Source organism: Schistocerca americana, chromosome 11, assembly GCF_021461395.2.
Source record: "Schistocerca americana isolate TAMUIC-IGC-003095 chromosome 11, iqSchAmer2.1, whole genome shotgun sequence".
NCBI lineage: Eukaryota > Metazoa > Arthropoda > Insecta > Orthoptera > Acrididae > Schistocerca > Schistocerca americana.
In genome coordinates, this window is record NC_060129.1 from 129,425,639 (window position 1) to 129,449,024 (window position 23,386).

Sequence of the window (23,386 nt, forward strand, 5' to 3'; positions counted from 1 at the left end):
ACTGTTTACAAAATTGTAAACACTATATTTTGCTTACTTAAACACTTGTTCCGAAAAATTTGTCCCTACCTCTCCCAGAAGTACTTGTTCAGCTTTTTGTGCGGTTGTCGAGGGGGGCGGGAGGAGAGATTGTGTCTGTCAAGTTAAAACACCGTGCCTGCTGCCGAACTCCGTAACTACACCAGTGCCTCAGGCATGAAATATAGTTTATTAACAACATCCCCCAGCTTCATCTGAAACTGATCAGGTGTAAAAGTATGCTAAGATATGAAACTACATATAAAAATGTAATGTGATTTAGAATTTAAAACCCTTACACAACTCTATTATGAATAACATAAATTTCACAAGACAGCAGTATTAATCGGAGACAGGACGAAGAAAAAAAAATTATTTTGCACTCAGTGTGGATTAGTTTTGTGAAGTTTACATCTGAAATCCATCACGTTGCTAGATGCACTACAAAAAAAACACTTGCTTCTTTTCCCACATAATTTTACATACGATTTCTATGTTAAGTAATCCACTATGAGGGAAATATATATTTACTTCATGTAGTCTAGCAGACTCTGAAAAATGTATCTTTCGTTCCAATTCGATGTAGCCATATTTTGCGTAATTCCGAATTTGTATCACTTTTTGTAATTAAGAGAAACGTACTACTGCGCTCTGCTCTCGAATAGCATTTTGCTGTAGAACACTGTGGCGTTATTCACCACAGAAAAGTTGACACTTTTTTTTTTTTTGCTCTTAATTTAGTGTACACTCTGAGACAAAAACAACGACATACCACGAAGGAATTAGAATGGGACGGATATCGGTTGATGTAATGTACATATACATACAAACAAATGATATCAATTTCAGGAAAAGCAGATGATTTATTCAAGAGAAAGAGCTCTGTAAACTGAGCAAGCCAATGATTCGACGGTCCACCTCTGCCCCTTATGCAAGCAGTTATTCGACTTGTCATTGGTTGATTGAGTTGTTGGATGTCTTACTGAAGGAAAAAATACCAAATTCTGTGGAACTGGCGTGTTAGATCATCAATACACCATACCGACAGAAGGGCCCTGCTAATAATGCTCGAAACGTTGACAGAGCTCTGGCGACCTTGGAGGTCAAGGTGGGGCATGGAAAACAGTAGAAACTCTCGTCGTTTGCCGTCGGGCGTTATCCTGCTGAAAAGTATGACCAGGTCATGGTGGGGCAACAAAACGGGGCATAGAATATCGTCGACTTACCGCTGCGCTGTAAGGGTTCCACAGAAGTCAACTAAAGAGGTCTTACTGGGAAATGTAGTAGCACCCCAGACGATAACACCTGATTGTCCTCCCGTATGGCGGGACTGTCTGTTTGATATCCCACCACTGTCTGCAGCATCTCCAGACAAGTGTTCGTTGGTATTCGGGGCTCAGTTCGAAGTGGGACTCATCACTGAAGACAATTCCACTCGACTCAATGGGATTCCAGGCCGAATGTGCCTGACACCACTGAATACGAGCTTGATGCTGTACAGGGGCGACGTGAACACAGCCCATTTCTGTGAGCCGCCTGTTAATGGTCCCTGCAGTAAATGAAGTACCAGTTGCACGTCAGCTCGACAATAATGATGAATCCGGCTCTCTGAGTGTCTCTCTGATGACTGCTCCGACCTCACGTTCTGTCATCTCCCGAGGTCAAGCACTTCCTTCTTGATGCTATGTTTGGCCACTGTTTACCCATGCCTGCTAACATAGGAAAATAGTGCCATCACTCCCCCTCAGATGTCGAGCGATTCGTCTATTACTCCAACTGCCTTCTTTTAGCCCAACAAGTCTCCCAAATGATGACATCTGCATATAGTGTCTACGTACCTGTCTGCCAGGCATAGTTGCTGTCCAGAAGAGTACACAGAGTGAAATTCGTAAAGATTGTATTTTTTCCTGCCGACATGTCCCTCATTTACTAACTTCGCTAGTTGCTCGTTGAAATTGCTCTGCAGCGTCACACATTCATTCATCGACCACCAAAGTTTACAATTTTGCATTTTCTGTCGATATCTGCATTCATTTCAATTTTTGACCAATCTGCACAAGTTGTTTGTGGTGCACCTTTTTCTTCTTTTTCCCCTGTCACAGTGTAAAATGTATCTGCATGTTTCGCACCACTCTATATAATAAAGTAACTACTAATTAGATAAATTCTCCCATATACACAAATGAAGTTCTTGGTGCAGTTTCGGGCTGTATTGGAGAGAAGTTGTTTCTGGGATTGTTTGGGGGTCATGGCCGAACACTGTTAGCGGTCATTCGGCAGTTTAATCAATCACATTATAATTCATACGTCCCTGAGATTATTTTTAACTATGTTTTTCTCTCAAAATCGAGGCAATGTTATAACGCGAACCGTGTAGTATTCAGATCGGTCGTTTGCCTCCAAAGAATGTCGTCTATCAATGCAGTCGCCGGTCTGATATAATGACGATGCTGGAAGACAGCACAGCGTAATTATAATCTGTTCATCATAAGAATTGGACAGCACTGGCCAGCCAGCGGTCCAACTTACCTGCATTGATGTGAACAGTTGCAGTTCGGATGTAAAAAGAGACGAGGAAAGAAACAAGATAGCTTCGAATGTCATTTAATTTTTAAAGAGAATGAAACTATATTTGGAGAAACTCCACCACTACCGCTCACTTCTTCAGTGACCAGACGGAAAGCATGAAATGCAATTGTTGTCACCTGACATGGTGTTCTAATTACAAACAAGAGTGGTGGAAGTTCCCAACTTAAACATAGCGAGCTGTGTGTAAAGTAAAAGCATACTGCAGGGATTTCATCGTACTGTTGAACACTGAAGCCACTAATGTATTTATTACAGTCAGTCATCTCGTTAACTCGTAGCTCCTGCGGTATCGGAGTCGGAGAAATACATTTCAGTTCTGGAAGTGTCACCTGCTACGTTGATAACGACCCTATCGACATCAGAATACACGAAGCCAACCAGCCGCCCCATTTTCCCCTTTTTTGACGAGCCGTTCTGTATCCCGCCAGCGTTCGGCGTGACGTGTGAAAAAGCTGCGTGCGTTTGTACCAGTAGTCTACGTCTGGCAGTTGGCAAGTCTTGTTAGTTCTTGGGCCAACTCCGTTAATTTAGCAGCAGATCAGTTCTGCTGAGTTCCTATTGTAATGGTACAGTGGCAAATGTAAAAATGCAGAATTTGTATGCCATGCTCGATGCTGTGAAAAGAATTGTTTTCATGTTTCTACGAGGCTTATCTACTTCTGTGGTATAAAACGATGAAGATAATTCAAATAAAAAGTGTTTGGTTTTTCATTTTTGTCTTAAAAGATATATTCTTATGTTTTCATAATTTAAGCAACTTTTGTTAACAGTCATTCATAAAAATCGATAATTCAGAATTTATATACCCAATAAAAACGGGAATTTCGCATGCAATATGAAATTAGAAACAAGAATTCGTACATTATTCTTAAAAATTCACGATGAGTTCTACAATTGCGAGATGTAGCTATTTCAAATTGAATGAGAAAAAAAATGACTATGGGGAAATTGTAACCAGGGAACCACCGCCCACAGCAGGCTACCGATTCAGCGAAACCTGCAGTTTAGATGCGTAACTGCACTGTGTCCAATACAGTCCCTCAGAAAAGTTCAAAGCCGATTACCTCTCTAAACTTATGAAAAACATTAAGAACAATCTATTTTTCGGCCCTTTTTTTAACCCTGTTTCACTATGGAACAGTCTGCAGCCTCAGGTATTTTCATTCTGCGTATTAACAGCGCGACAATCAGAGCCGGATTCCATGCAGTGGGTGGCGTCTGGGTGCCTATTCTGTATCTTTCCGCCATTGTGCCGATCGTTTCGGTACTCCAGAGCACCGAACGCTCTAGTACTCGAATTAGAGTCCCTGCATTTTTCAGTATGCATTTCGGTAGTGATAACGTTCGGGTCTAGACAACCGAAACACTGTTGTCGGTTCGCGTTGCGCAAGCCAATCAAAAGCAAGCAGCCGCAGATCCGCGCATGCACACTGCAGCGCACACAGCACCATGGACACAAAGTTGGTAGCACATGACACAGGCGCGCTATTCTTCCAAGTACCGAAAATTGCGCTTACGTTGCCATAACGCATGACGCCGCATTCCATCAAGCTGATGTGCCTGCCTTCATCGGTCGTGACTCCTCCTTAAAAGTATCAGGCGCAGTATATCCATTTCCATGTTCCTCAGCTGAAATGCATGGAAATCTTAACAGTTTCCCTGTCCGCATATTTCCATGCATGCATAATAACGATAGCGTATTTGACTGTATTCTGCAGATTGTCGTAAAGGCTGCATTATGTCACCTTATTCTCATTGACACTGACATTGGGTTATGGTGGAGTTTACGTTTCGGAAAATGAGTTAAGGAATATTGTGTAGTACCACATTGTACTAATATACCTAAAAATCACCAGAAAGATTTATTCTGATAGTTTCAAAGAATAAGAAGATGAACAGAATGTGGTTATAACTCACTCCTAGAGATTCACATGATTAAGTAGCCCACTTCCCTATATGATAGGTCAACGATTTGGGTCGTAAAAACAAAACAGAAAAAAAAACGTTTTGGGGAGCTCCCGCAGTTCGTCGAAGTTTATAACATGCATCTTATGAATGCAAACGTTTCGTATATGGCGCTACAGTCCAAAAATATTACGATGGAGAACATTCATCTCTGTCTACTGTGGTTGAGGATTCGATCGCAGATAAACAGTTGTGACAAGAAAGCTTCTGAAGATGACTGCTGCTAGTTACATTCCCAGTAATTTAAGTTGTGTTCTTAGATTCCTGTCTAACCGAAACTAGGAAATCGCTATATATTCGGAAAAAAAATGGAAAATTATTTCTGACAAGAACAAAAAAAAAGGCCACTGTCGGTTGTTTCACCCACAGCTATTTCATCTCCAGCAATTTCGTATTTCGTTTTTTAAACACACACTAATCACGAAATCATTACTGAGGAAGTGCGCTCTTACATGTAAGTAATAACGAATATTGCTCAAAAATCTTAACTTACACGAATAACAATGTCTCACAACGTGCTGGATACATGAAGCGGAAAAAAATTTTTCACCCATCCATGTGCGAACCCAGATGCTTGTATACAGCATACCCATGCGCTAACCACTATTTTTTTTATACACTCTCATTTCGTTCGTTTTCGTTCGTTATATCTGCTCAGTGCGGACGTAGAAAGACATCCATTTCAGTTTGTTTTTGATCCATTAACTCAGTTTTTTTGTTACAGAGGGTAGCTAACCCTCTGACCAAACATGCTGAGCTACCGTGCCAGCTACCACTTGGCCACGCCAAACAACAGAAACATAGCGCTCAGTTCTAGTACTATTGTGCAGAGTAACGTAGGCTGACTTCGTTGCCAAATAGTGCTCCGTAAGTCATAAATACATGATAGTTTGGAAGGTTTCCAGTATCAGGTTTCAAATAATTGCTTTCCTTTGTTACTTCAAAGTTATAAACACGTTTCGATTATTACTAACTAAACCATTTGTGGGGAAAAGCACAAGAAGCCACTAGTAACGTCAGTTCACACTCATGTAATATACGTAAGCAGAGGTGATGTCATGATATTTAATGATCTTCAACTCTTATTTGCACAAAAATAACATGTATTTTGAGAGAATAATGACACAAAACATTTTTTTATGTACTCATTAACAGAAACAACCTAACCTAACCATATTTCTAACAAAGGAAAATTGTCTATTAAGAACTCACTTTCACACTGGATGCATCCTTTGGTGATTCTTTCGTAACACAATCACTAAATCCAAAGCTACAACCGATAAATATGTTTAAAATAACAAATTATAGGTATACATAAACCACAGCTCACCGATCAACAGGGCCACCCGAAATCCAAAACCTCTCGTTACAATTGTCGTAAAATCGTTGGAAGTCCATTCGGTAACAGGTCTCAGAAGCTTACTGAATAGGATGTTTCGGTAAAGAACCCAAAATGACGTCAGTACCGAGACAAACCTACTACACCAATCGGTATGAACGATACAGAATAGGGCCCCTGGCCAGTGGCTGGTAGCCGCCACAGCACTAGAAAACGCTCAAGCGCAAGCTGTTCTGATCACGACGTAGCCACGACCTGTCTTGCAGAATTGTTTCTTGAAGTATTTTTTGTTATTGGTGGGTTCAATCATACTCATAACTTTACATGAGGGCCGATAAGTCGGGGAAAAAGTTTATATGGTTGGACACAAACACGCGACAATAAGTTTAGAATGCACTATAATTACCACTAGATCACGGGCTCACACTTCACAAGAACACCTAGGAAGCAGACAACCTTTCCTCGTGACACTTCCGCATCTTACAGTGTTGCCAGATTGTGCCAAGGGCCGGACTTAGCGTTGTCAGGGGTGGTCGGTTTTATTGGGCACCTTAAGTGAACAACTCAGGCTTAGTCTCTGTGGTGGCCGGCCGGCGGTCAGGTTTATGTCTAAGACTGTCCATGTAGCCTGGCAGCCACTGAACATTCCCGATCGCTTAAAAGTGTGTAATACTTGGCTTAAACACGTGAAAGGAATGCACGTGCATTACACCAGTGCAAAGCCAAGAGCTGAAAGCAGAAAGGTGGAAGGAGTACTTCGTGGAGAGTTTGACAGAGCACTGAAAGACCTAAGTCGAAACAAGACCGCTGGAGTAGACAACATTCCGTTAGAACTACTGATAGCCTTGGGAGACCCAGCCCTGACAAACCTCTACCATCTGGTGAGCAAGATATATGAGACAGGTGAAATACCCTCAGACTTCAAGAAGAATATGATAATCCGAATCTCAAAGAAAGCAGGTGTTGACAAATGTGAAAATTACCGAACTATCAATTTAATTAGTCATGGCTGTAAAATACTAACACGAATTCTTTACGGGTGAATGGAAAATCTGACAGAAGCTGACCTCGCAGAAGTTCAGTTTGAATTCCACAGTAACGTTGGAACACGTGAGGCAATACTGACCCTATGACTTATCTTAGAAGATAGATTAAGGAAAGGCAAACATACATTTCTAGCATTTGTAGACTTTGAGAAAACTTTTGACAATGTTGACTGGAATACTCTCTTTCAAATTCTGAAGGTGGTAGAGTTCAAACACAGCGAGCAAAGGCTGTTTCCAATTTGTACAGAAACCAGATAGCAGTTTTAACAGTTGAGGGGCATGGAAGGGAAGCAGTGGTTGAGAAGGGAGTGTGACAGGGTTGTAGCCTATCCCTGATGTTATTCAATCTGTATATTGAGCAAGCAGTAAGGAAACAAAAGAAAAATTCGGAGTAAGAATTAAAAGCCATGGAGAAGAAATAAAAACTTGAGGGTTTCTGATGACATTGCAATTCTGTCAGAGACAGCAAAGGACCTGGAAGAGCAGTTGAACGGAATGGACAGTGTCTTGAAAGGAGGATATAAGATGAAAGTCAACAAAAGCAAAACAAGGATAATGGACTGTAATCGAATTAAATTCCTCTAGGTCGTCCCAAATCTGGGTAGCCTACACATGTGGTGAAAAGGAAGCAAGTTTTGCAGATGTGTTTAAGCACTCTATGACAGTGTAAATATGTGTTTGCTTATGCATTATGAATGAAAAAGCTTTGCAATTGTTTAAATTTTCTATACATTTCCTTCTATCCCTTAAATTACATAAATAAACAATTATATAAATAAAGAATTATATAAACAAACAATATTGCACGCATTCCATACATTGGAATCGATTTCCCACCGAAATCTATACATAAACAAATAAACTAAATTTTATTCAGAGATTCATATCCCATAAATTGCTTAAATTAACAATATTCCACACACTGTCTGAATTCTTCACATAATATCCCATGAACCACCATCAATTTCCCACCGAATTCTTTAAATAAATAAACTATATTGCCTAAACTGTTTAAACAATGTTCCATACTCTGCAATGTACTTCCCAATAAATTCCGTAAATAAATAAACAAATAAATGAATGAACGATTTTCATACACAGTCATATATCCTATAATTCGTTTAAATAAACTATATTCCACACATTGTCTAATTGTTCAAACAATACTCCATACACCGAATTTCACAGTTGGGGAGGGGAGAGGGAGACCTGGGGGTTTTCCCAGATGGGATTGATCAGTTGATCGATATCATTAATCAATCATTCAAATTAATATCAAAAGTGTGCTTGTATCGTCGAGGGGAGTTCACAGAGGGATGGGGATGGACCTGGGGGAAGGGAAGGGTTGGGTGATGGGTGGGGACACTAGGTTAAAGGCCTGTTAATCGAACAGAAGGATAATCCCCATGGGGTCATAATCCTCTTAGCAGAACATTAGGTTAAGGACCTGTCAATCAAAAGAGAACAATAGGTTGGCCTCTGAATGTATACTTGTCCCTGATGTAGGCTCTGAGCGCCTCTCTGACATTTCCTCAGTCCTCACATTCTGTCTTCTCTCGAAGTTGACCGCTTCCTTCTGGATGGTGTTTTTCTTCCTTGCTTCACCCATTCCTGCTGCCATCAGCAAACAGTGGCATCATCCCACTCAGATGTTGAGTGATCTGCCAATTACTCTGACTACCTTCTTTAACCCAACTACACATCCTCTCTCAAATGTTAACTTCTGCGTATATTGTGCACATGCCTACCTGCCAGGCGTACTTACTGCATAGCTGAGTACATAGAATGAAATTCACAAAGACTTTATACCTTGGTATCGACACAGCCCCTGTTCACTAGCCTTGCCAGTCACGCACTGATATTGCACTGCAGCATCACATGTTCATCCATCGGGCACCCAAGTTTATAATTTTGTCTTTTCTGCCGATTCCTATATTCGTTTCAGTTTGTGACCAATCTGCATAAGTTGTTCATTGTGCACCTTTTTTTTCTTTATTGACCTCTCAGACTGTAAAATGTATGTTTTACATCGCTCTATACGCTAAGGTAACTACGAGTTAGATAATTCTCCCATTTACACACATGTCATGCTTGGGTGCAGAACGGCTGGCTTGTGCCATGTGACGTCCAACTGACCAATTGTCTTTAATAATAGTATGCAAATGAAGAATTATTTAGAATTATGTAGTGATTCTGAATGCATGAGGTTAAAAAATCCTTTCTTCTGCAAATGTGCAGAAAAATAACTATATCTGCATGAAAGAAATTTTTTGTTCTTCGAGTTAAATAAAAGCAATCTTTTGTGGATATCTCGTCCGAACATCACGTTTCAAGGCATGCCTGTTATGCTCAATAATGTCTGGGACATTTGTTGGCCAGTGGAAGTGCTTAAACTAACGTTGCTGGAGCCACTCTGTAGCAATTCTGGATGTGTGGGCTGTCGCATTGTCCTGCTGGAATTGTCCAAGTCTGACGGAATGCAAATGGACATGAATGCATGCAGGTATTAAGACAGGATCATTATATACGTGTCACCTGTCAGAGTCGTATCTAGATATATCAGGGCTCCCAAATCACTCCAACTGCACAAGCCCCACACTATTACAGAGCCTCCACTACCTTGAACGTTCCCCTACTGACATGCAGGGTCCATGGGTTCATGAGGTTGTCTCCATACCTGTACATGTCCGTCCCCTCAACCGCATCGCCTTATTCTTCCTTAATTATCTCTGTATTTCAATACGCAATACCCGTACTAGTTTCTTTGGCGATTCAGTGTATGTTGTTGTTGTAGGTGATTTCAAAGATTGATTAAGCGTTACTTCTTTTCTTTTCGTTAAGAATTTCGTTTTGTTTCTGTATATGTCCAGCGCATAATTGACAACCTGGCTGGTGAAAGCCAGCAACAGCAGCGGCAGTGGCAGAAACGCCACTGTAAGTAGTCCATATATTTTTTTCGTCGTACCACTGCATAACCGTCTATGATCCGGTAAATGCAGGGCCTAGCTATATAGCACCATGCATTAATGTTCAAAATGAAAAGCATAAGGCTTGTTTTGTATGGTCGGTCCTGGCTCGTGAGAGAAATTATGAGAAAAAACCACAGTGTTCATCTCGATATCGTAGATACCTCGATTTTCGTAATTGTTATAACTTTGATGCTATCGAGTTCTCCGTCAAGATAGAGGACATACCTAGATTTGCTGTGCAGAATACCAGACTATTGGTCCATGTTTATGGCGTCGAGCAGAAAGCTAGTCAGATGAGCAGGACAAGCAGAATGTTGTTCAGTTTTTAGTACTTGTGCCACAACAGAACGTGGCAGGTTTTGTCACCACCACGAAGCTGGAAACAGGTGTGGAACACACTCCACCCCTCCGCCTCTTCCTCAAAGACCCCCCTCTATCGCCACTGGTCATATCACATTTTAAATATTTGTCCCCATTAACTATCTGAATAAGTTCTTTTATCTCATCGTACAGTGATTCAATCTGTTCATCTGTGGTGGTGAAAGGCATGTAAACTTGTACCACTGTGGTGGGTGGATTTTAGATTTATGTTTATTTTTCATATAAAGTTAATGGCAGGTTAGCGATGGAGCTGAGCATTGTGATACTGCTTCACTGATTGTTTCAATAACAAAGGGGTTAACACATATCTTCTTCATATACAGTAAGGACCAACTACCACACATTTTCGGTTATAGATACCTATTCGACAAGAGGTGATGTGCAATAATTATGGTAAACTGCACTTTGGTACTGCAACTGTCAATACTAAAAGTTGTTATGAGAGTCACAGCAAGTTTTAGTTCTGGGGCGGTCAGTTTCCTAAATATTGTCCACTACATAATGAGACAGGGGACAGTCATGAACAGTAATTCGTCCAGTCTCTTTATGATGAAGTAAGAAAACATGAATAATGAAAGATGTGGAAGAATATTTTGCAAAGAAAATATAAACTTAGTACGTCTTCACACAACTCAGTCTTTCTTTCGTGTAGGTTTGTGGTGTAGTTAACGAAATTCATCACGCGTCTGAGTGGGTCCCCACCTGCACAGTCATTCTCTGTTGCTAGCGTCTGCCGCTTCCAGCTGGGACTGCCAATTCCTCAAACAGCCGCGTCACCGCGGAAAGCGTTTGTCGCCGCTGTTGCTGGGAAACGACCTTAATAGGTACGTCGCTAGTCAGTTGTTTTATCTGGCGAACACATTGTAGGCACAAATTCACACATTTCACTCGCTCTTTCTTCGAAACTAGCGTCAAAAATAGCGGGGAAACGGACCGACACTGCAGCAAAGGCAAGTGCGGCTACTGCCCTGTCATCTGTTAGTGGCGCCAAGCGACAGCCGCATGGCCCGATTTTCCATACCAGCCCAAACTTTTTTATGTTTTTTTTTTTTTTTTTTTTTGTTATTTCACTCCCCAAAATGGAGAGGGCTGGCAGCGGCACAATACGCCGCTCTTCAGCCAAGAGAGTTACAGAAAAATCTAGTCAAATGAGAAAAGAACACATAACATAGAATGGTATAAAGTGATGAAGAAACGAGAACAAAAATAGATGAGCATAAATGGTAGATTTAAAAAGAACATAGACGAGAGCCACACACACATGTGGAGAATGAACACTGTCATTCGACTCGAAAATAAAGAAATACCACAGTGTGAACACAAATGAGTGATTCTGGCGACACTGCACATGGCACTAGAGTAATGCTGACACCATAACAAAAACGATAAACATCACAGCACTGAAGGGGACCTACCACTGGGTGAAGGGATGAGGGGGAAAGAAAAGGGGGTAGAGATGGTAGGAGGAAACAAGGATGGGGTAGGGGGGCAGTGGAGGGGAGAAGGAAAGGAGGGGGCAGGTTAAAAGGAAAAAGAAGGTGTTCAGCATGGGAAAAGGAAGAAAATGGGAAGGGGGAGAGGGTGGGAGACCTGAGGAGGGGGAAAAAGGAGGGATTAGATCTGGTAGGAGGGGTAGATGGAAGACATGAGGGCATCATCCAGAAGGGGGAGTTGGCGGAAGCCACCTTGGGCGAGGGTATGGAGCATGTGGACATGGAGACCAGGCGGGACACTGTGGTGCAGGTGTGGCAGTGGGCTAAGGTGGGAGAGGATGGGAGAAACCAAAAATGGGCGGGGGATCCAGTTTGTGGTAGACATATAGGATGCGTATTCATTCTAGGAACAGGAAAGATAGGGGAAAGGAATCAGATCATAAAGGATTCGCATGGGGAACGGGAGACGGATGCAATAAGTGAGGTGGAGTGCATGGCGCTCAATGAATTGGAGCGATTTGTAATAGGTGGGGGAAGTGGACATCGTGGGGTGGGCGTAACATTGGAGGGTGCAGATGAGGGACTTATAGGTATGTAGGGTAGTGGAAGGGTCTAGTCCCCATGTTCGACCAGGGAGGAGACAGAGACAGATATGTGCCTTGGCTTGGACTGTGAGGAGATGGTGGGTCCTAGAAAGGCGGCAGTCGAGGGTGATAGCAAGGTAGTTGAGGGTGGGAGTGAGGGCAATGGGGCAACCAGTGATGGTAAGGTGGAAATCTAGGAGGCGGAAGGAGGGAGTGGTGTGGCGTACGATGATTACCTGGGTCTTGGAGGGATTCAACTTAAGGAGCCATTGGTTGCACCATGTGGTGAACAGGTCAATGTGGGACTGGAGGAGGCGCTGGGAGTGTTGGAGGGAGGGGCAAGGGCAAGGAAGGCAGTGTGATCGGAATATTCCAAGAGATGGGCAGGTGGTGGAGGCTGCGGCATGTCCACCGTGTATAACAGGTAGAGGAAAGGGCAAAGGACGGAGCCTTGAGGCATGCTTGTGGAGGGGTAGAAGGTGTAGGAATTGGAGTTGCGGATGGTAACATAGGAGGGGCAGTGAGAGCAGAAGGAGGCCATAATGCGAACATAGTTGATGAGGAAGGTGTAAGTCTGGAGTTCGAAGAGGAGCCCGGGATGCCATAGGCGGTTATAGGCACGTTCAAGGTAAAGGGACACAAAGACGGCGGAGCGATGGGAATTGAGATGAGAGGATAGGAGGTGTGACAGGAGGAGGAGGAGATCGTCAGGAGAGAAGGGAAGTTGGAAGTGACATTGAGTCAAGGGAAGGAGACGGTGCTGGTGGAAGTGGTGGTGAATGCGGGAGGTAATGATGTACCCCAGGACCTTGCTGAACACCGACGTGAGACTCATAGGGCGCTGGGAGGAGGTATTGGAATGGAGTTTGGCAGGATTGAGAATCATAAGGATCCGGGAAGACTTCTACAGGTCAGGGTAGAAGCCGGATAACATTATAGAGGGTGGTTAGGACTGTAAGGAAGGAGAGGGGGGCTTCTTTGAGTTGGTGGTATGTAACACGGTCGTGACCGGGAGCCATATTACGATTGGTGTGTAGTGTGGTGACGATGTCTTGTGTGACAATGGGGGGTGTTGAGAAAGGATGATGGTGTGGCTCCCAAGTACTGGAAGCTAGGAGCAAGTGGGGGGAGAGAGGTGTCAGTGCGGCCCTGGATGTCAGGCAGACAGCCTGCCCACCTGCCCGTTCACCGACATCCATCACCTTTCCCGCCTGCTGTCCATCTGTCCGTCTGTCGGTCCATTTGTCCATCCATTGTCCATCGTCGCCGCTGCCTGCTGTCCGTCTGTCTGTCGCCATCCGTCCATCATGAACCTTCTCATCTCCACTGTCATCTACTCCTCCCCCTCCCCCTCTTCCACTGTCCCTTCCTGGAGTGCTGCTTCTCGCCTCCCTCCTTATACATCGTCCTTCCTCCCCTCCCTCACCCATTCCCCCATCTCCTCCTCTGCTATGTACCCCCCCCCCCCCCCCCACATCTACACTCTTCCCCTAGCCTCCACACCCACAACAGCTCCTGCCCCCACCCTCAAGTACACCTCTGCTGCCACCTTCGGTTTGCTCCCTCTCACCCCCCTGTCACATCATCATCTGCATCCACCGCATTCACCACGCCATGCCCGGCCACAATCACCGCCACTGAACCAGCTGCTTCCCCCAGCACCTCCACCACGCCTACAGGATCTGCCACCCACCACCTCCCTCTCCTCCCCATCCCTCTCTCCTCCTCCCAGCCTACGGTCTCCAAAAAACTCCACAAACAAGTCATTTCCGACTCTGCCCCTCCAGCAAAAAGGCACCACCTCCTCCCCCTCCCCCCATTGTCTCCATGGACACTACCCCTCCTCCTGACAACCGTACCCCACACCCCTCCCTCCAAACATTAGTCCTGTCCACCCCAGACACTGGTGCTCCCATCCCCCAGCTGATTTCTCGCAGCCGGCCGCTGTGGCAGAGCGACTCTGCGTGATTCAGTCTGGAACCGCGCAGCTGTTACCGTCGCAGGATCGAATCCTGTCTCGGGCATGGATGTGTGTGATGTCCTTAGATTATTTAGGCTTAAGTAGTTCTGTAGTGTCGCGGAATAGTAGAGAGTTGGAGGCATGGACTATTGTCAAGTTTCGTTGCCTATGCCGAAAGCCAGAAGCAGTAGGTCGACCAAGAAGTAAGAGGATTGCACATGTATGGAATGTGTCGTCACGCAGGGGCCATGGCCTGGTTCCACACAACAGGCGAGAGAGAATTGATTAGCACGCGGGTTTGTGTTAGACGGAGACTTTCATAGAGTGCAAGACAGAGGTATAGTGTCAGCTGTACTGCATTTCACAACTTCGCGTAAGTCTGTCGAAACAACACGTAACTCTGTTGCAAGAACACCTAAGGGGCGAGTACGACAGATAAGTCAGCACTATAAGTGGAACGAATGTGGTCATTACAAACGAGAATGATGTCAGGACGTCGCTCGTGCTTCCTTTAAATACGCCAACTTTGATAGCAACAGGGCACTTGCACCCGCAGTTAGACTTGCAGTTAGATGTGTACTGGGTTGCTGCGTAGCACTCAGGTCGGTGATCGACATGTTATTCTTTATTAAGGAGATGTTGCAGTAAGAGCGGCCCATCCAGCAGCACACGTGAGGGGACAGTACCAGCTCTGGTCCTCTCCGCTGCCACTATCAATCATCAACCCAGGATTAGCAGACATCGCGGCAGACTCGCTCGCCGCCAGTGTTGCCCACATCAGTGAGCCGTCGTCGAGATCGTGCGGGGCCTAGGCCCTGTGCATCCGCCATCACAGCCGGGTGAGCCAATGACGCTAGGGGACTGCAGTCTGTTCTGCCCGTCCACTGCGGACGAGCCACCAGGAGGAGCACGGAAGAAGATGGGGTGGGATAGAGTACACTCCGCACTACGAGAAAGGTTCTGGTGCCAACAGCGCCGGGGACTCCAACCCGAAGCCTCTACGTGCAGCAGCCTGCTGTCTGCCACGAGCCTGCTCACCAGTCGGGCGCCGCCAGGGACGCGCGACTGAAGTAAGGGCATTCCTCCGCTACATCACTGCACGCGGCGCTGCGCTAAGAAGACTGGTGCGGCCCGGATCTGGTGTCATCGCTACGAGTCAGCGAGGACTCGGGGAAGGTCGTTGATATCACCAAGCAACATTGTACTCGGCACGAAGAAAGGTGTTATGAATTAATAATGTTTCTTTATCGTTTCTGACGCTTCTACAGCCATATCATAGCATCCCGACAGCTGTAGAGGTTACCACTCGGTCATCCAGTCCATCGTAGGCGACCAGGACCACCGCGGCGCATACAGTTCTAAGTTGTAGGGGACTGATGACCGCAGATGTTAAGTCCCATAGTGCTCAGAGCTATTCGAACCATTTTTCGATTCCTTCAGGGACTCAGTCCTCATCTTCCGGATCTGGTGTCATCGCTACGAGTCAGCGAGGACTCGGGGAAGGTCGTTGATATCACCAAGCAACATTGTACTCGGCACGAATAAAGGTGTTATGAATTAATAATGTTTCTTTGGCGTTTCTGACGCTTCTACAGCCATTTCATAGCATCCCGACAGCTGTAGAGGTCACCACTCGGTCATCCAGTCCATCGTAGGCGACCAGGACCACTGCGGCGCATACAGTTCTAAGTTGTAGGGGACTGATGACCGCAGATGTTAGGTCCCATAGTGCTCAGAGCTATTCGAACCATTTTTCGATTCCTTCAGGGACTCAGTCCTCATCGAGTCCCCTTCTTTCACACACACCTCCTCCGTAAACTACTGCGCAGTATGTTTGGCCCCCATGCATCCCTGACTCCCTTCCTCTCATCTTCCTCTCCTTGTCAGCGTCAGCCTCTCGATCGTCCCCCCACCTACACCGCCGTGATGACCAAACTCAGCCTGGTGATCACGGAGGATGAGGCGTTGGTGGAACTGAACTAACACCCTAACCTGCAAATCCACTCCGCCCAACGTATCCACAATGCTGCTGGTCCCACCTATCTCATGAGGGTCTTTTCGGAGTCCATCCCCTCCACTGACCACCTCCACTCCCAGGGTGCTCAGATTTACCACCATCACCATCCAGTTGAATCCTCCAAATCCCTCCCCAATCGTACCACTTCCAGCACTGCCTCATGTACAATGATCACATGACCCCCAACTGCCAAAGCCTTCCCAACTGTCCCCATTGCAAGGTCTCCCACTTTCTTAAAAACTGCCCCAATCTAGCCACCCCTCTCTCCTGTAACACCTGCAACAGCCCCCATTCTACCTACTGCCACATGTGTAAAGCTAAACCCCCTCATGCCACCCCTGAGCTTACTGTCCCTGTTTGCCCTATTGTCTCCCATCCACCGCAACAATTCCCACGTTGACTGCACCTTCTGCACCTTTGTAAAAATAACATAAACATCCATAGCTGCTCCCCTGCCGCCCTTCATTGGTGGCATCAGTTCCTCTCCACGATCCAAGGTGACTTTGTTCTTCTTCCAAAACACATCCATCCCAAAAGCAACACCACCCACAATGTTGTCATTACCTCCACCAACCTTTGTGGGCGTATCACCTTCGACATCTTTGACTCCACAGGTACTGACCACTTCCCCGTCCTCTCACCATAATGTCTGCTCATCACGCCCCTCCAGCTCTCTGCCCTGCACCCACTCCCAAGGTCATCCATGTCTACCATTGTGCCAACTGGGATGCCTACTGGGAATCCATCACCACCCAGGTCGAAAGCCATCCTCTTACTTATCACCATCTTGACGACATCATTCATGCCTCGTCCTTCCTTCAGAAGGTAATTATTGACGCCTTGGAGGTCCATGTTCCCACTAAAACCATCCACCCCCACCGTCCCACTCCATCTGCAGGCTGTCCTCCTATTCTCTGAATCCCGCCGCCTCTATCGCTCCTTCCTGTGCACTCATGACAGGGATACTCTTCAACACCACCGGCAAATACAGCAAAACGTACAGAACTTAATTACAGAAAAGAAACGCCAAGACTGGCGCCAGACATGTACACGACTGAATTCCACCCTGCCTCTCAACTCCTCCAAGTACCGGTCTCCTCCCATCGCCTCACTGGTTCCCATTCTGCACCGGATTACCCCCTTCTCCATAACGACTGCCCCCTTCCTGACAACCTCAGTAAAGCCAATCACTTTGCTTCCCACCTTTCTGAGGTCTTCTCCATCCCAGATGATCCCCACTTTGATTATTCTCTCTTCCCCATCGTCATGGAATGCGCCAATACCTGGGTCACTCCACTTGCCCCTAGTCTCCAGTACTTGGGGCAGTTGTCCCCTTCTGAAATGAACACTCCAATCATAGCACAAGACATTAAACTTCTCTGGTCCAAATGCAACAAGGTCCACTCCCTCATGACTGTGTCATCTACTGCCACCTTAGAGAATGCCCCATCTCCTTCTTGACTGTCCTTGCCTATCTCTATAACGTCATCCTATCTAAAGACTCCTACCCTGACCTGTGGAAGACTTCCCCCATCCTCTTATTCCTCAAACCCAACAAACCACCTTCCGTGCCTCTTCCTATTGTCCCATCTGCCTCACCTCCATCTTCAGTAAGGTCTTCGAGTTAATCCTCTCCCGTCGTATCTGTCAGCACCTTAATTAACACCACCTCCTCCCCCTTACCCAATGTGGCTTCCAACACTCCTTCTCTGCAGAAAACCAACTACTTACTGTAATTCACCTTCACCTCCAGCTTAACTCCGTTTGCTACACCATTTTTGTTTCCTTCGACCTCCAAAATTCCTATGGCCGTGTATGGCATCCTGGTCTCCTCCACCTACACCTACCTACACCCTGCTTATCAATTTTGTCCATCTGATTGCCTCCTTCCTCTCACGCTGCCCATCCTATGTTATCCTCCACAACACCAACCTTTTATGCCATTGCTGGTGTCCCCCAGGGCTCCATCCTCTTCCCTCTCCTCTATCTCCTGTACACCACTGATATGCCCAAGCCATCCCCACCTGTCCACCTTCTCCAATATGCTGATGACACCACCTTCCTGGCTTTCTATCCTACCCTTCAATGGTCTCAACACACCCTCCAAAACCACCTTGACCTGTTCACCACTTGGTGTAACCAGTGCTCCCTTCATCTCAACCACTCCAAAACCCAGGCAATCATCATAGATCGCACCACCTGCTTCTTCCATGACTTCTACCTCACCCTTTATGGTCATCTCATCCAGATCACCTCCACCCTGAGATACCTTGACGTACCCTCAACCCTCACATCACCTGGACCCCTCACCTCCTGACCATCCAGCAGAAAGCCCATTCCCGCCTCCACCTCCTGAAACTCCTGTCTGGCTGGACATGGGGTTACATCCTTCCAACATCCTCCACACCTACAAATCCTTCATCTGTCCTATCCTTTGTTATGCCAGTGTTGCCTGGATCTCCGCACCCACCAGCTTTTACAAGACCCTCCAAATCTTCAAATGGCATGTGCTGTGCCTTACCTTCCATATCCGCCTTCCCTCCACCACACATTTCCTGTACGACCTCATCCCCTTCCCCCACCTCCTCCTTTTCCTCCAACATCTCTGCATCCTTTACATTGTCTGCAGGCTAGATACTCCCCACCCCATGGTTTCCATAATTTGCCTGGTGCTATTTAATCTAGTGTGTGTTTTTTGTGTACCATAATTTTTTTTTATTTTTAACTCTCATTTAATGTCAGTGCTTTGTATTCTTTCTTTTCTTCTGTGTGTGTGTGTTTTTTGATTTTTTGTTTCTATATTCCGCCATGTTTCCTTCGTTATATTGTTTTACATGTCTTCCTGCTTAAGCTGCTGCCAGCCTGCCCCTGATCGTGAATGGAAATTACAATAAAGGAAAAAGAAACTATTGAAAAATGTAAGGCCAGATACCACCCACATCTCCCGATCTCACTGTCCCCGTCAAACCTATTTACGATCCCACCCCTCCTGGAAACAGCCTTTGCCCTCTCCCCACAGTCGAGGACATCGATAGATTTGTAACCATCGTCCTACAAAATATCCACCACTTTCAACGCCCCCATACCCTCCAACAGCTCTCCCTAGCTGCCATTCACTCATCCACCCTAACACCTTCGACACCTACTCCCATAACCAAGAACATTTTACATTCTCCCGTCTCAACACCCTAGTTTAAACCCCACCATGGTGCAGCAGCATCGTATCTTGTTCAGTAACATCCGTTCTCTACTTACCAACAAGCAACTCTTCATGCACATCCGTACAACCCACCGTGTGGATGCCTCCCTCCTCAATGAAACATTTCTCCAGCCCCCTCGTATCATCAGCACATCACCCTACCCCCTTCCACAATCCAATAATCCTTACCTGATTGCGCATGGTGGAGTTGCCATCGGCTACCTTCGCCAGATCCCTATTGGGCTCCAAACCCTCTTTCCTGATCCCACTGAACACCTTATCCTCAGCTTCTTTTTCCCCAGCCTTATCATAAACAGCGCCACCATCTATGCCCGTGCCACTGCCCTCATCCCGTTTGACTTCCTTTGCCACATTGATCACACCTTCTCCTCCTATGTGATTGCCACTGACCTAAACATCCACCATCGTACCGATGCACAGCTACAATGGTGGCATCGGCTCCTCGCCTCACTGCAAGGGGAGCTCCCCGCCACACCTGCCCTGATTCCAATACCACTCACGATGTAGTCCTGGCCTCCAGTGACCTCCTTCGACACATTATGGTGAACGTCCTAGATCCCACTGGTAGTGACCAGCTGTGTATCCTCCTTACCGTGACAGACCTACAAAACCCATGCCTCACTCCTCACACCAATCCTCCCCAAAATTTCGTCCATAACTACTCCCGTGCTGATGGGAATGGCTACTGGGCAGCCCTAGATACCCAGGTCAGTGGCCATCATCTGATCATCCAGCATCTGGATGATATCAGCCATGCTGCCTCCTTTCTCTAACAGGTCCTGTCTGAGGCCACTGAGGCTCACATCCCCACTACCACCATTCACCCACACCACCACACTTTACCCCCACAGGCCATCCTCCTTTGTGAATCCCATCATCTCCACCATGCCTTTCTCCACACACGGGACCGGGACACATTTCGATGCCACCAGCAACTCCAAAGACATGCCTGTAATTTCCTCGCAGCCAAAAAACGCTGGGACTGGCGCCAGGTCTGCACCTGCCTAAATGATACCCTAACTATAAACTCATCCAAGTACTGGTCAGCCTTCCATCACCTTACTGGATCTAAACCCTCCCCACAGTATCCCCTCCTCCATTGAACCTGATTTATTTTCAAAGAATATCCATAAGAATTTATTTTATTTACTAGTGATTCATGAAGAACATTAACACATTTAATCAGACTATGTGAGCCTGAGAGTAGTTGCCAATGGTAACTGAAAAAACAAATTAAAAATTTTATTTTCAATAAATGGAAATTTTATTCCTAAGAGCCCTTTTTTTAAACAGATTAAAAATTATAATCAGAAAGCACCCTGTAAATATCGAGTTACAATCTGTTCGGAGGCAGAAATAACAATTTTTTTTTTTTTTTTTGTGGTATGAGCTTTTGGGCTGAGAACCTTGCCACTTCCTTTTAACATTGCTGTAGACACGACCGCTCACAACACCTCTTAAAGACTACACTGGTGCAAATCTGCAAAACACCAGATTACCCTAAATTAAAATTTTTAACAACTCACACAAACACATAAACTATGCGCCCCGTAAGAGGGTTGTAAATGCTACAAAACACTCACATTAAAAATTATTTGCCACCAAAAGTGTAACTTGTTTTAAAAGAACTCTTACGGCGGAAGGGTGGCAACTTTATATGATAAATTGACCATTTAAATAAAATCCATGAAATGCAATTTTACATAAAATATACCAACATACTCTGCATTACACATATACCACCTCGCAAGATGATAGGCAAGATAAAAACATATTTCAGGAATTCGGCCTTTACACCTTAAGCAGTAAATTCGTTAACACCGAATCCAACAAACATGACAGAGGCAGCTATTAACGTATGGCAGATTGACGGGGGCATAACTGAACAACCTGAACTGCAGATTGCTCTAAGTTGCCCCCACTCCACAAGGGAAAATGGACCACCCAATTCATAAATAACCAATTTCCACAGGTGGGCAAGCAGAGAAGAATGGTGGGACGATCCCAAAACAAAGCAGCTGGTGACCTCACCAAGAAAACAAGTATAATTTAACAAGTAAATGAAACAACATATCTCCAATCACTTAATTTCTAATAAACTGTGAAGACCTGGCGCAGCACCTCCAACGCTATCACTAAACAATGTCAATGAAAATCTGAGTAGGGCAATGTAACAGATGAGGTCATTAATATAAACAAGAAAAAAACAATGGACACAAGATGGAACCTTTAACACCACATGTAATTAATTCCCAATCAGATGAAGGCTGCCTGCTTAGGTTTTGCACAACAACACCCTTTCTTTCCTGTTAGATAAGATACAAACAATTTCACAGTGCTGCCAGTGACACCATACTATTGTAAGTTACTTAAGAGAATGGTGTGGTTCACACAGTCAAAGGCTTTTGACAGGTCACAGAAAATGCCAGTAGCCTCTAATAGCTTTCTCTATATCACAACATTTAAGTAACCCAAACTGTGACTTTGACAATATATTATTTGCAGTCAGGTGCTTGAGGATTACAGAAACAACTTAAGATAGAACTCAAGTTGCACGAGCACTCTTTGATTAAATTTAAAAAAAAATGGTTCAAATGTCTTTGAGCACTTGACATCTTAGGTCATCAGTCCCCTAGAACATAGAACTACTTAAACCTAACTAACCTAAGGACATCACACACATCCATGCCCGAGGCAGGATTCGAACCTGAGACCGTAGCAGTCCCACGGTTCTGGACTGCAGCGCCTAGACCCGCACGGCCAACGCGGCCGGCCTGATTAACTTCTTTTGATATACTATCATACCCACTAGAATACTTACATTTGATGGATTTTATGATGGATGCTACTTCTCTGGGAGACCTGAGCACCATTTCTATTTTAGTGAAGTTTTTTTAAAGACTTCTCTTGGATACACAATCGCACTGCCCAACGAACCTGATGACACCAAGCTGTCTGTAACGGAAATGAAGTACTTGTTTAAGAGGTTTGCAACACTACATGCACTTGTTACCAAAGTCTCATTTATTTTTAGAGCTATCTGTTCCCCTTCCATTTTGCCCCCACCTGTCTGTCTTCACTATATACCATACAGATTTTGGTTTGTTGTTCGATGTAATTATCTTTTTCTCATAATAAACCTGCTTCGATTTCTGGATTACTTGCTTCAATATTTTGCAGTATTCTTTGTAGTACATTACAGTGTTAACATCAGAGTTGTTCCTAGATAGTAAATACAGTCTCCTTTTTGTCCCACATGTTATCTTTATTCCTTGTGTAATCCTTGGTTTATTGTTTGACTTCTGTGTGATTTGAGTTACCTTTAGGGAACAACAATTTTCAAAAGTGGAGGTAACTCTATTAGTGAATGCTTTGTATTTTCCATTTGAGTCAGAACTGTTGTAAGCATATTTCCAGTTCATGTTTTTGAGCAATATCTAAATTTTCTACTTATGTATTATCCTCCTGTACTCAGATTTAATAGATTTTTTTTATCCTGAGAAGTTTCAAAATATAACACAAGATGCTTCATGTCATGATCAGATAGCCCATTTACTATTGGTTTTGTGGTATGCATTTTTTTCCCCTTGATTTGTATACAAAGATATTATGAATGGCAATCTCAGAGCATTTACATATCCTAGCTACAAAGTCCACAGTGGGAACTAAATTGAAAGATAGTGTTACTGAGTGCCATAATTGTTCTCTGACAAGAGCTTTTCGATAAACTCACATTAATATCACCAGTAACCACTATTTCCTTTTTTTTTACTGTGAGAAGGGACAACAGAGCTTCCATATTTCTTATGAAGATGTTAAAATTTCCTGAAGGACTTAATTATAAAACATTACTTCTAAGTGCCGC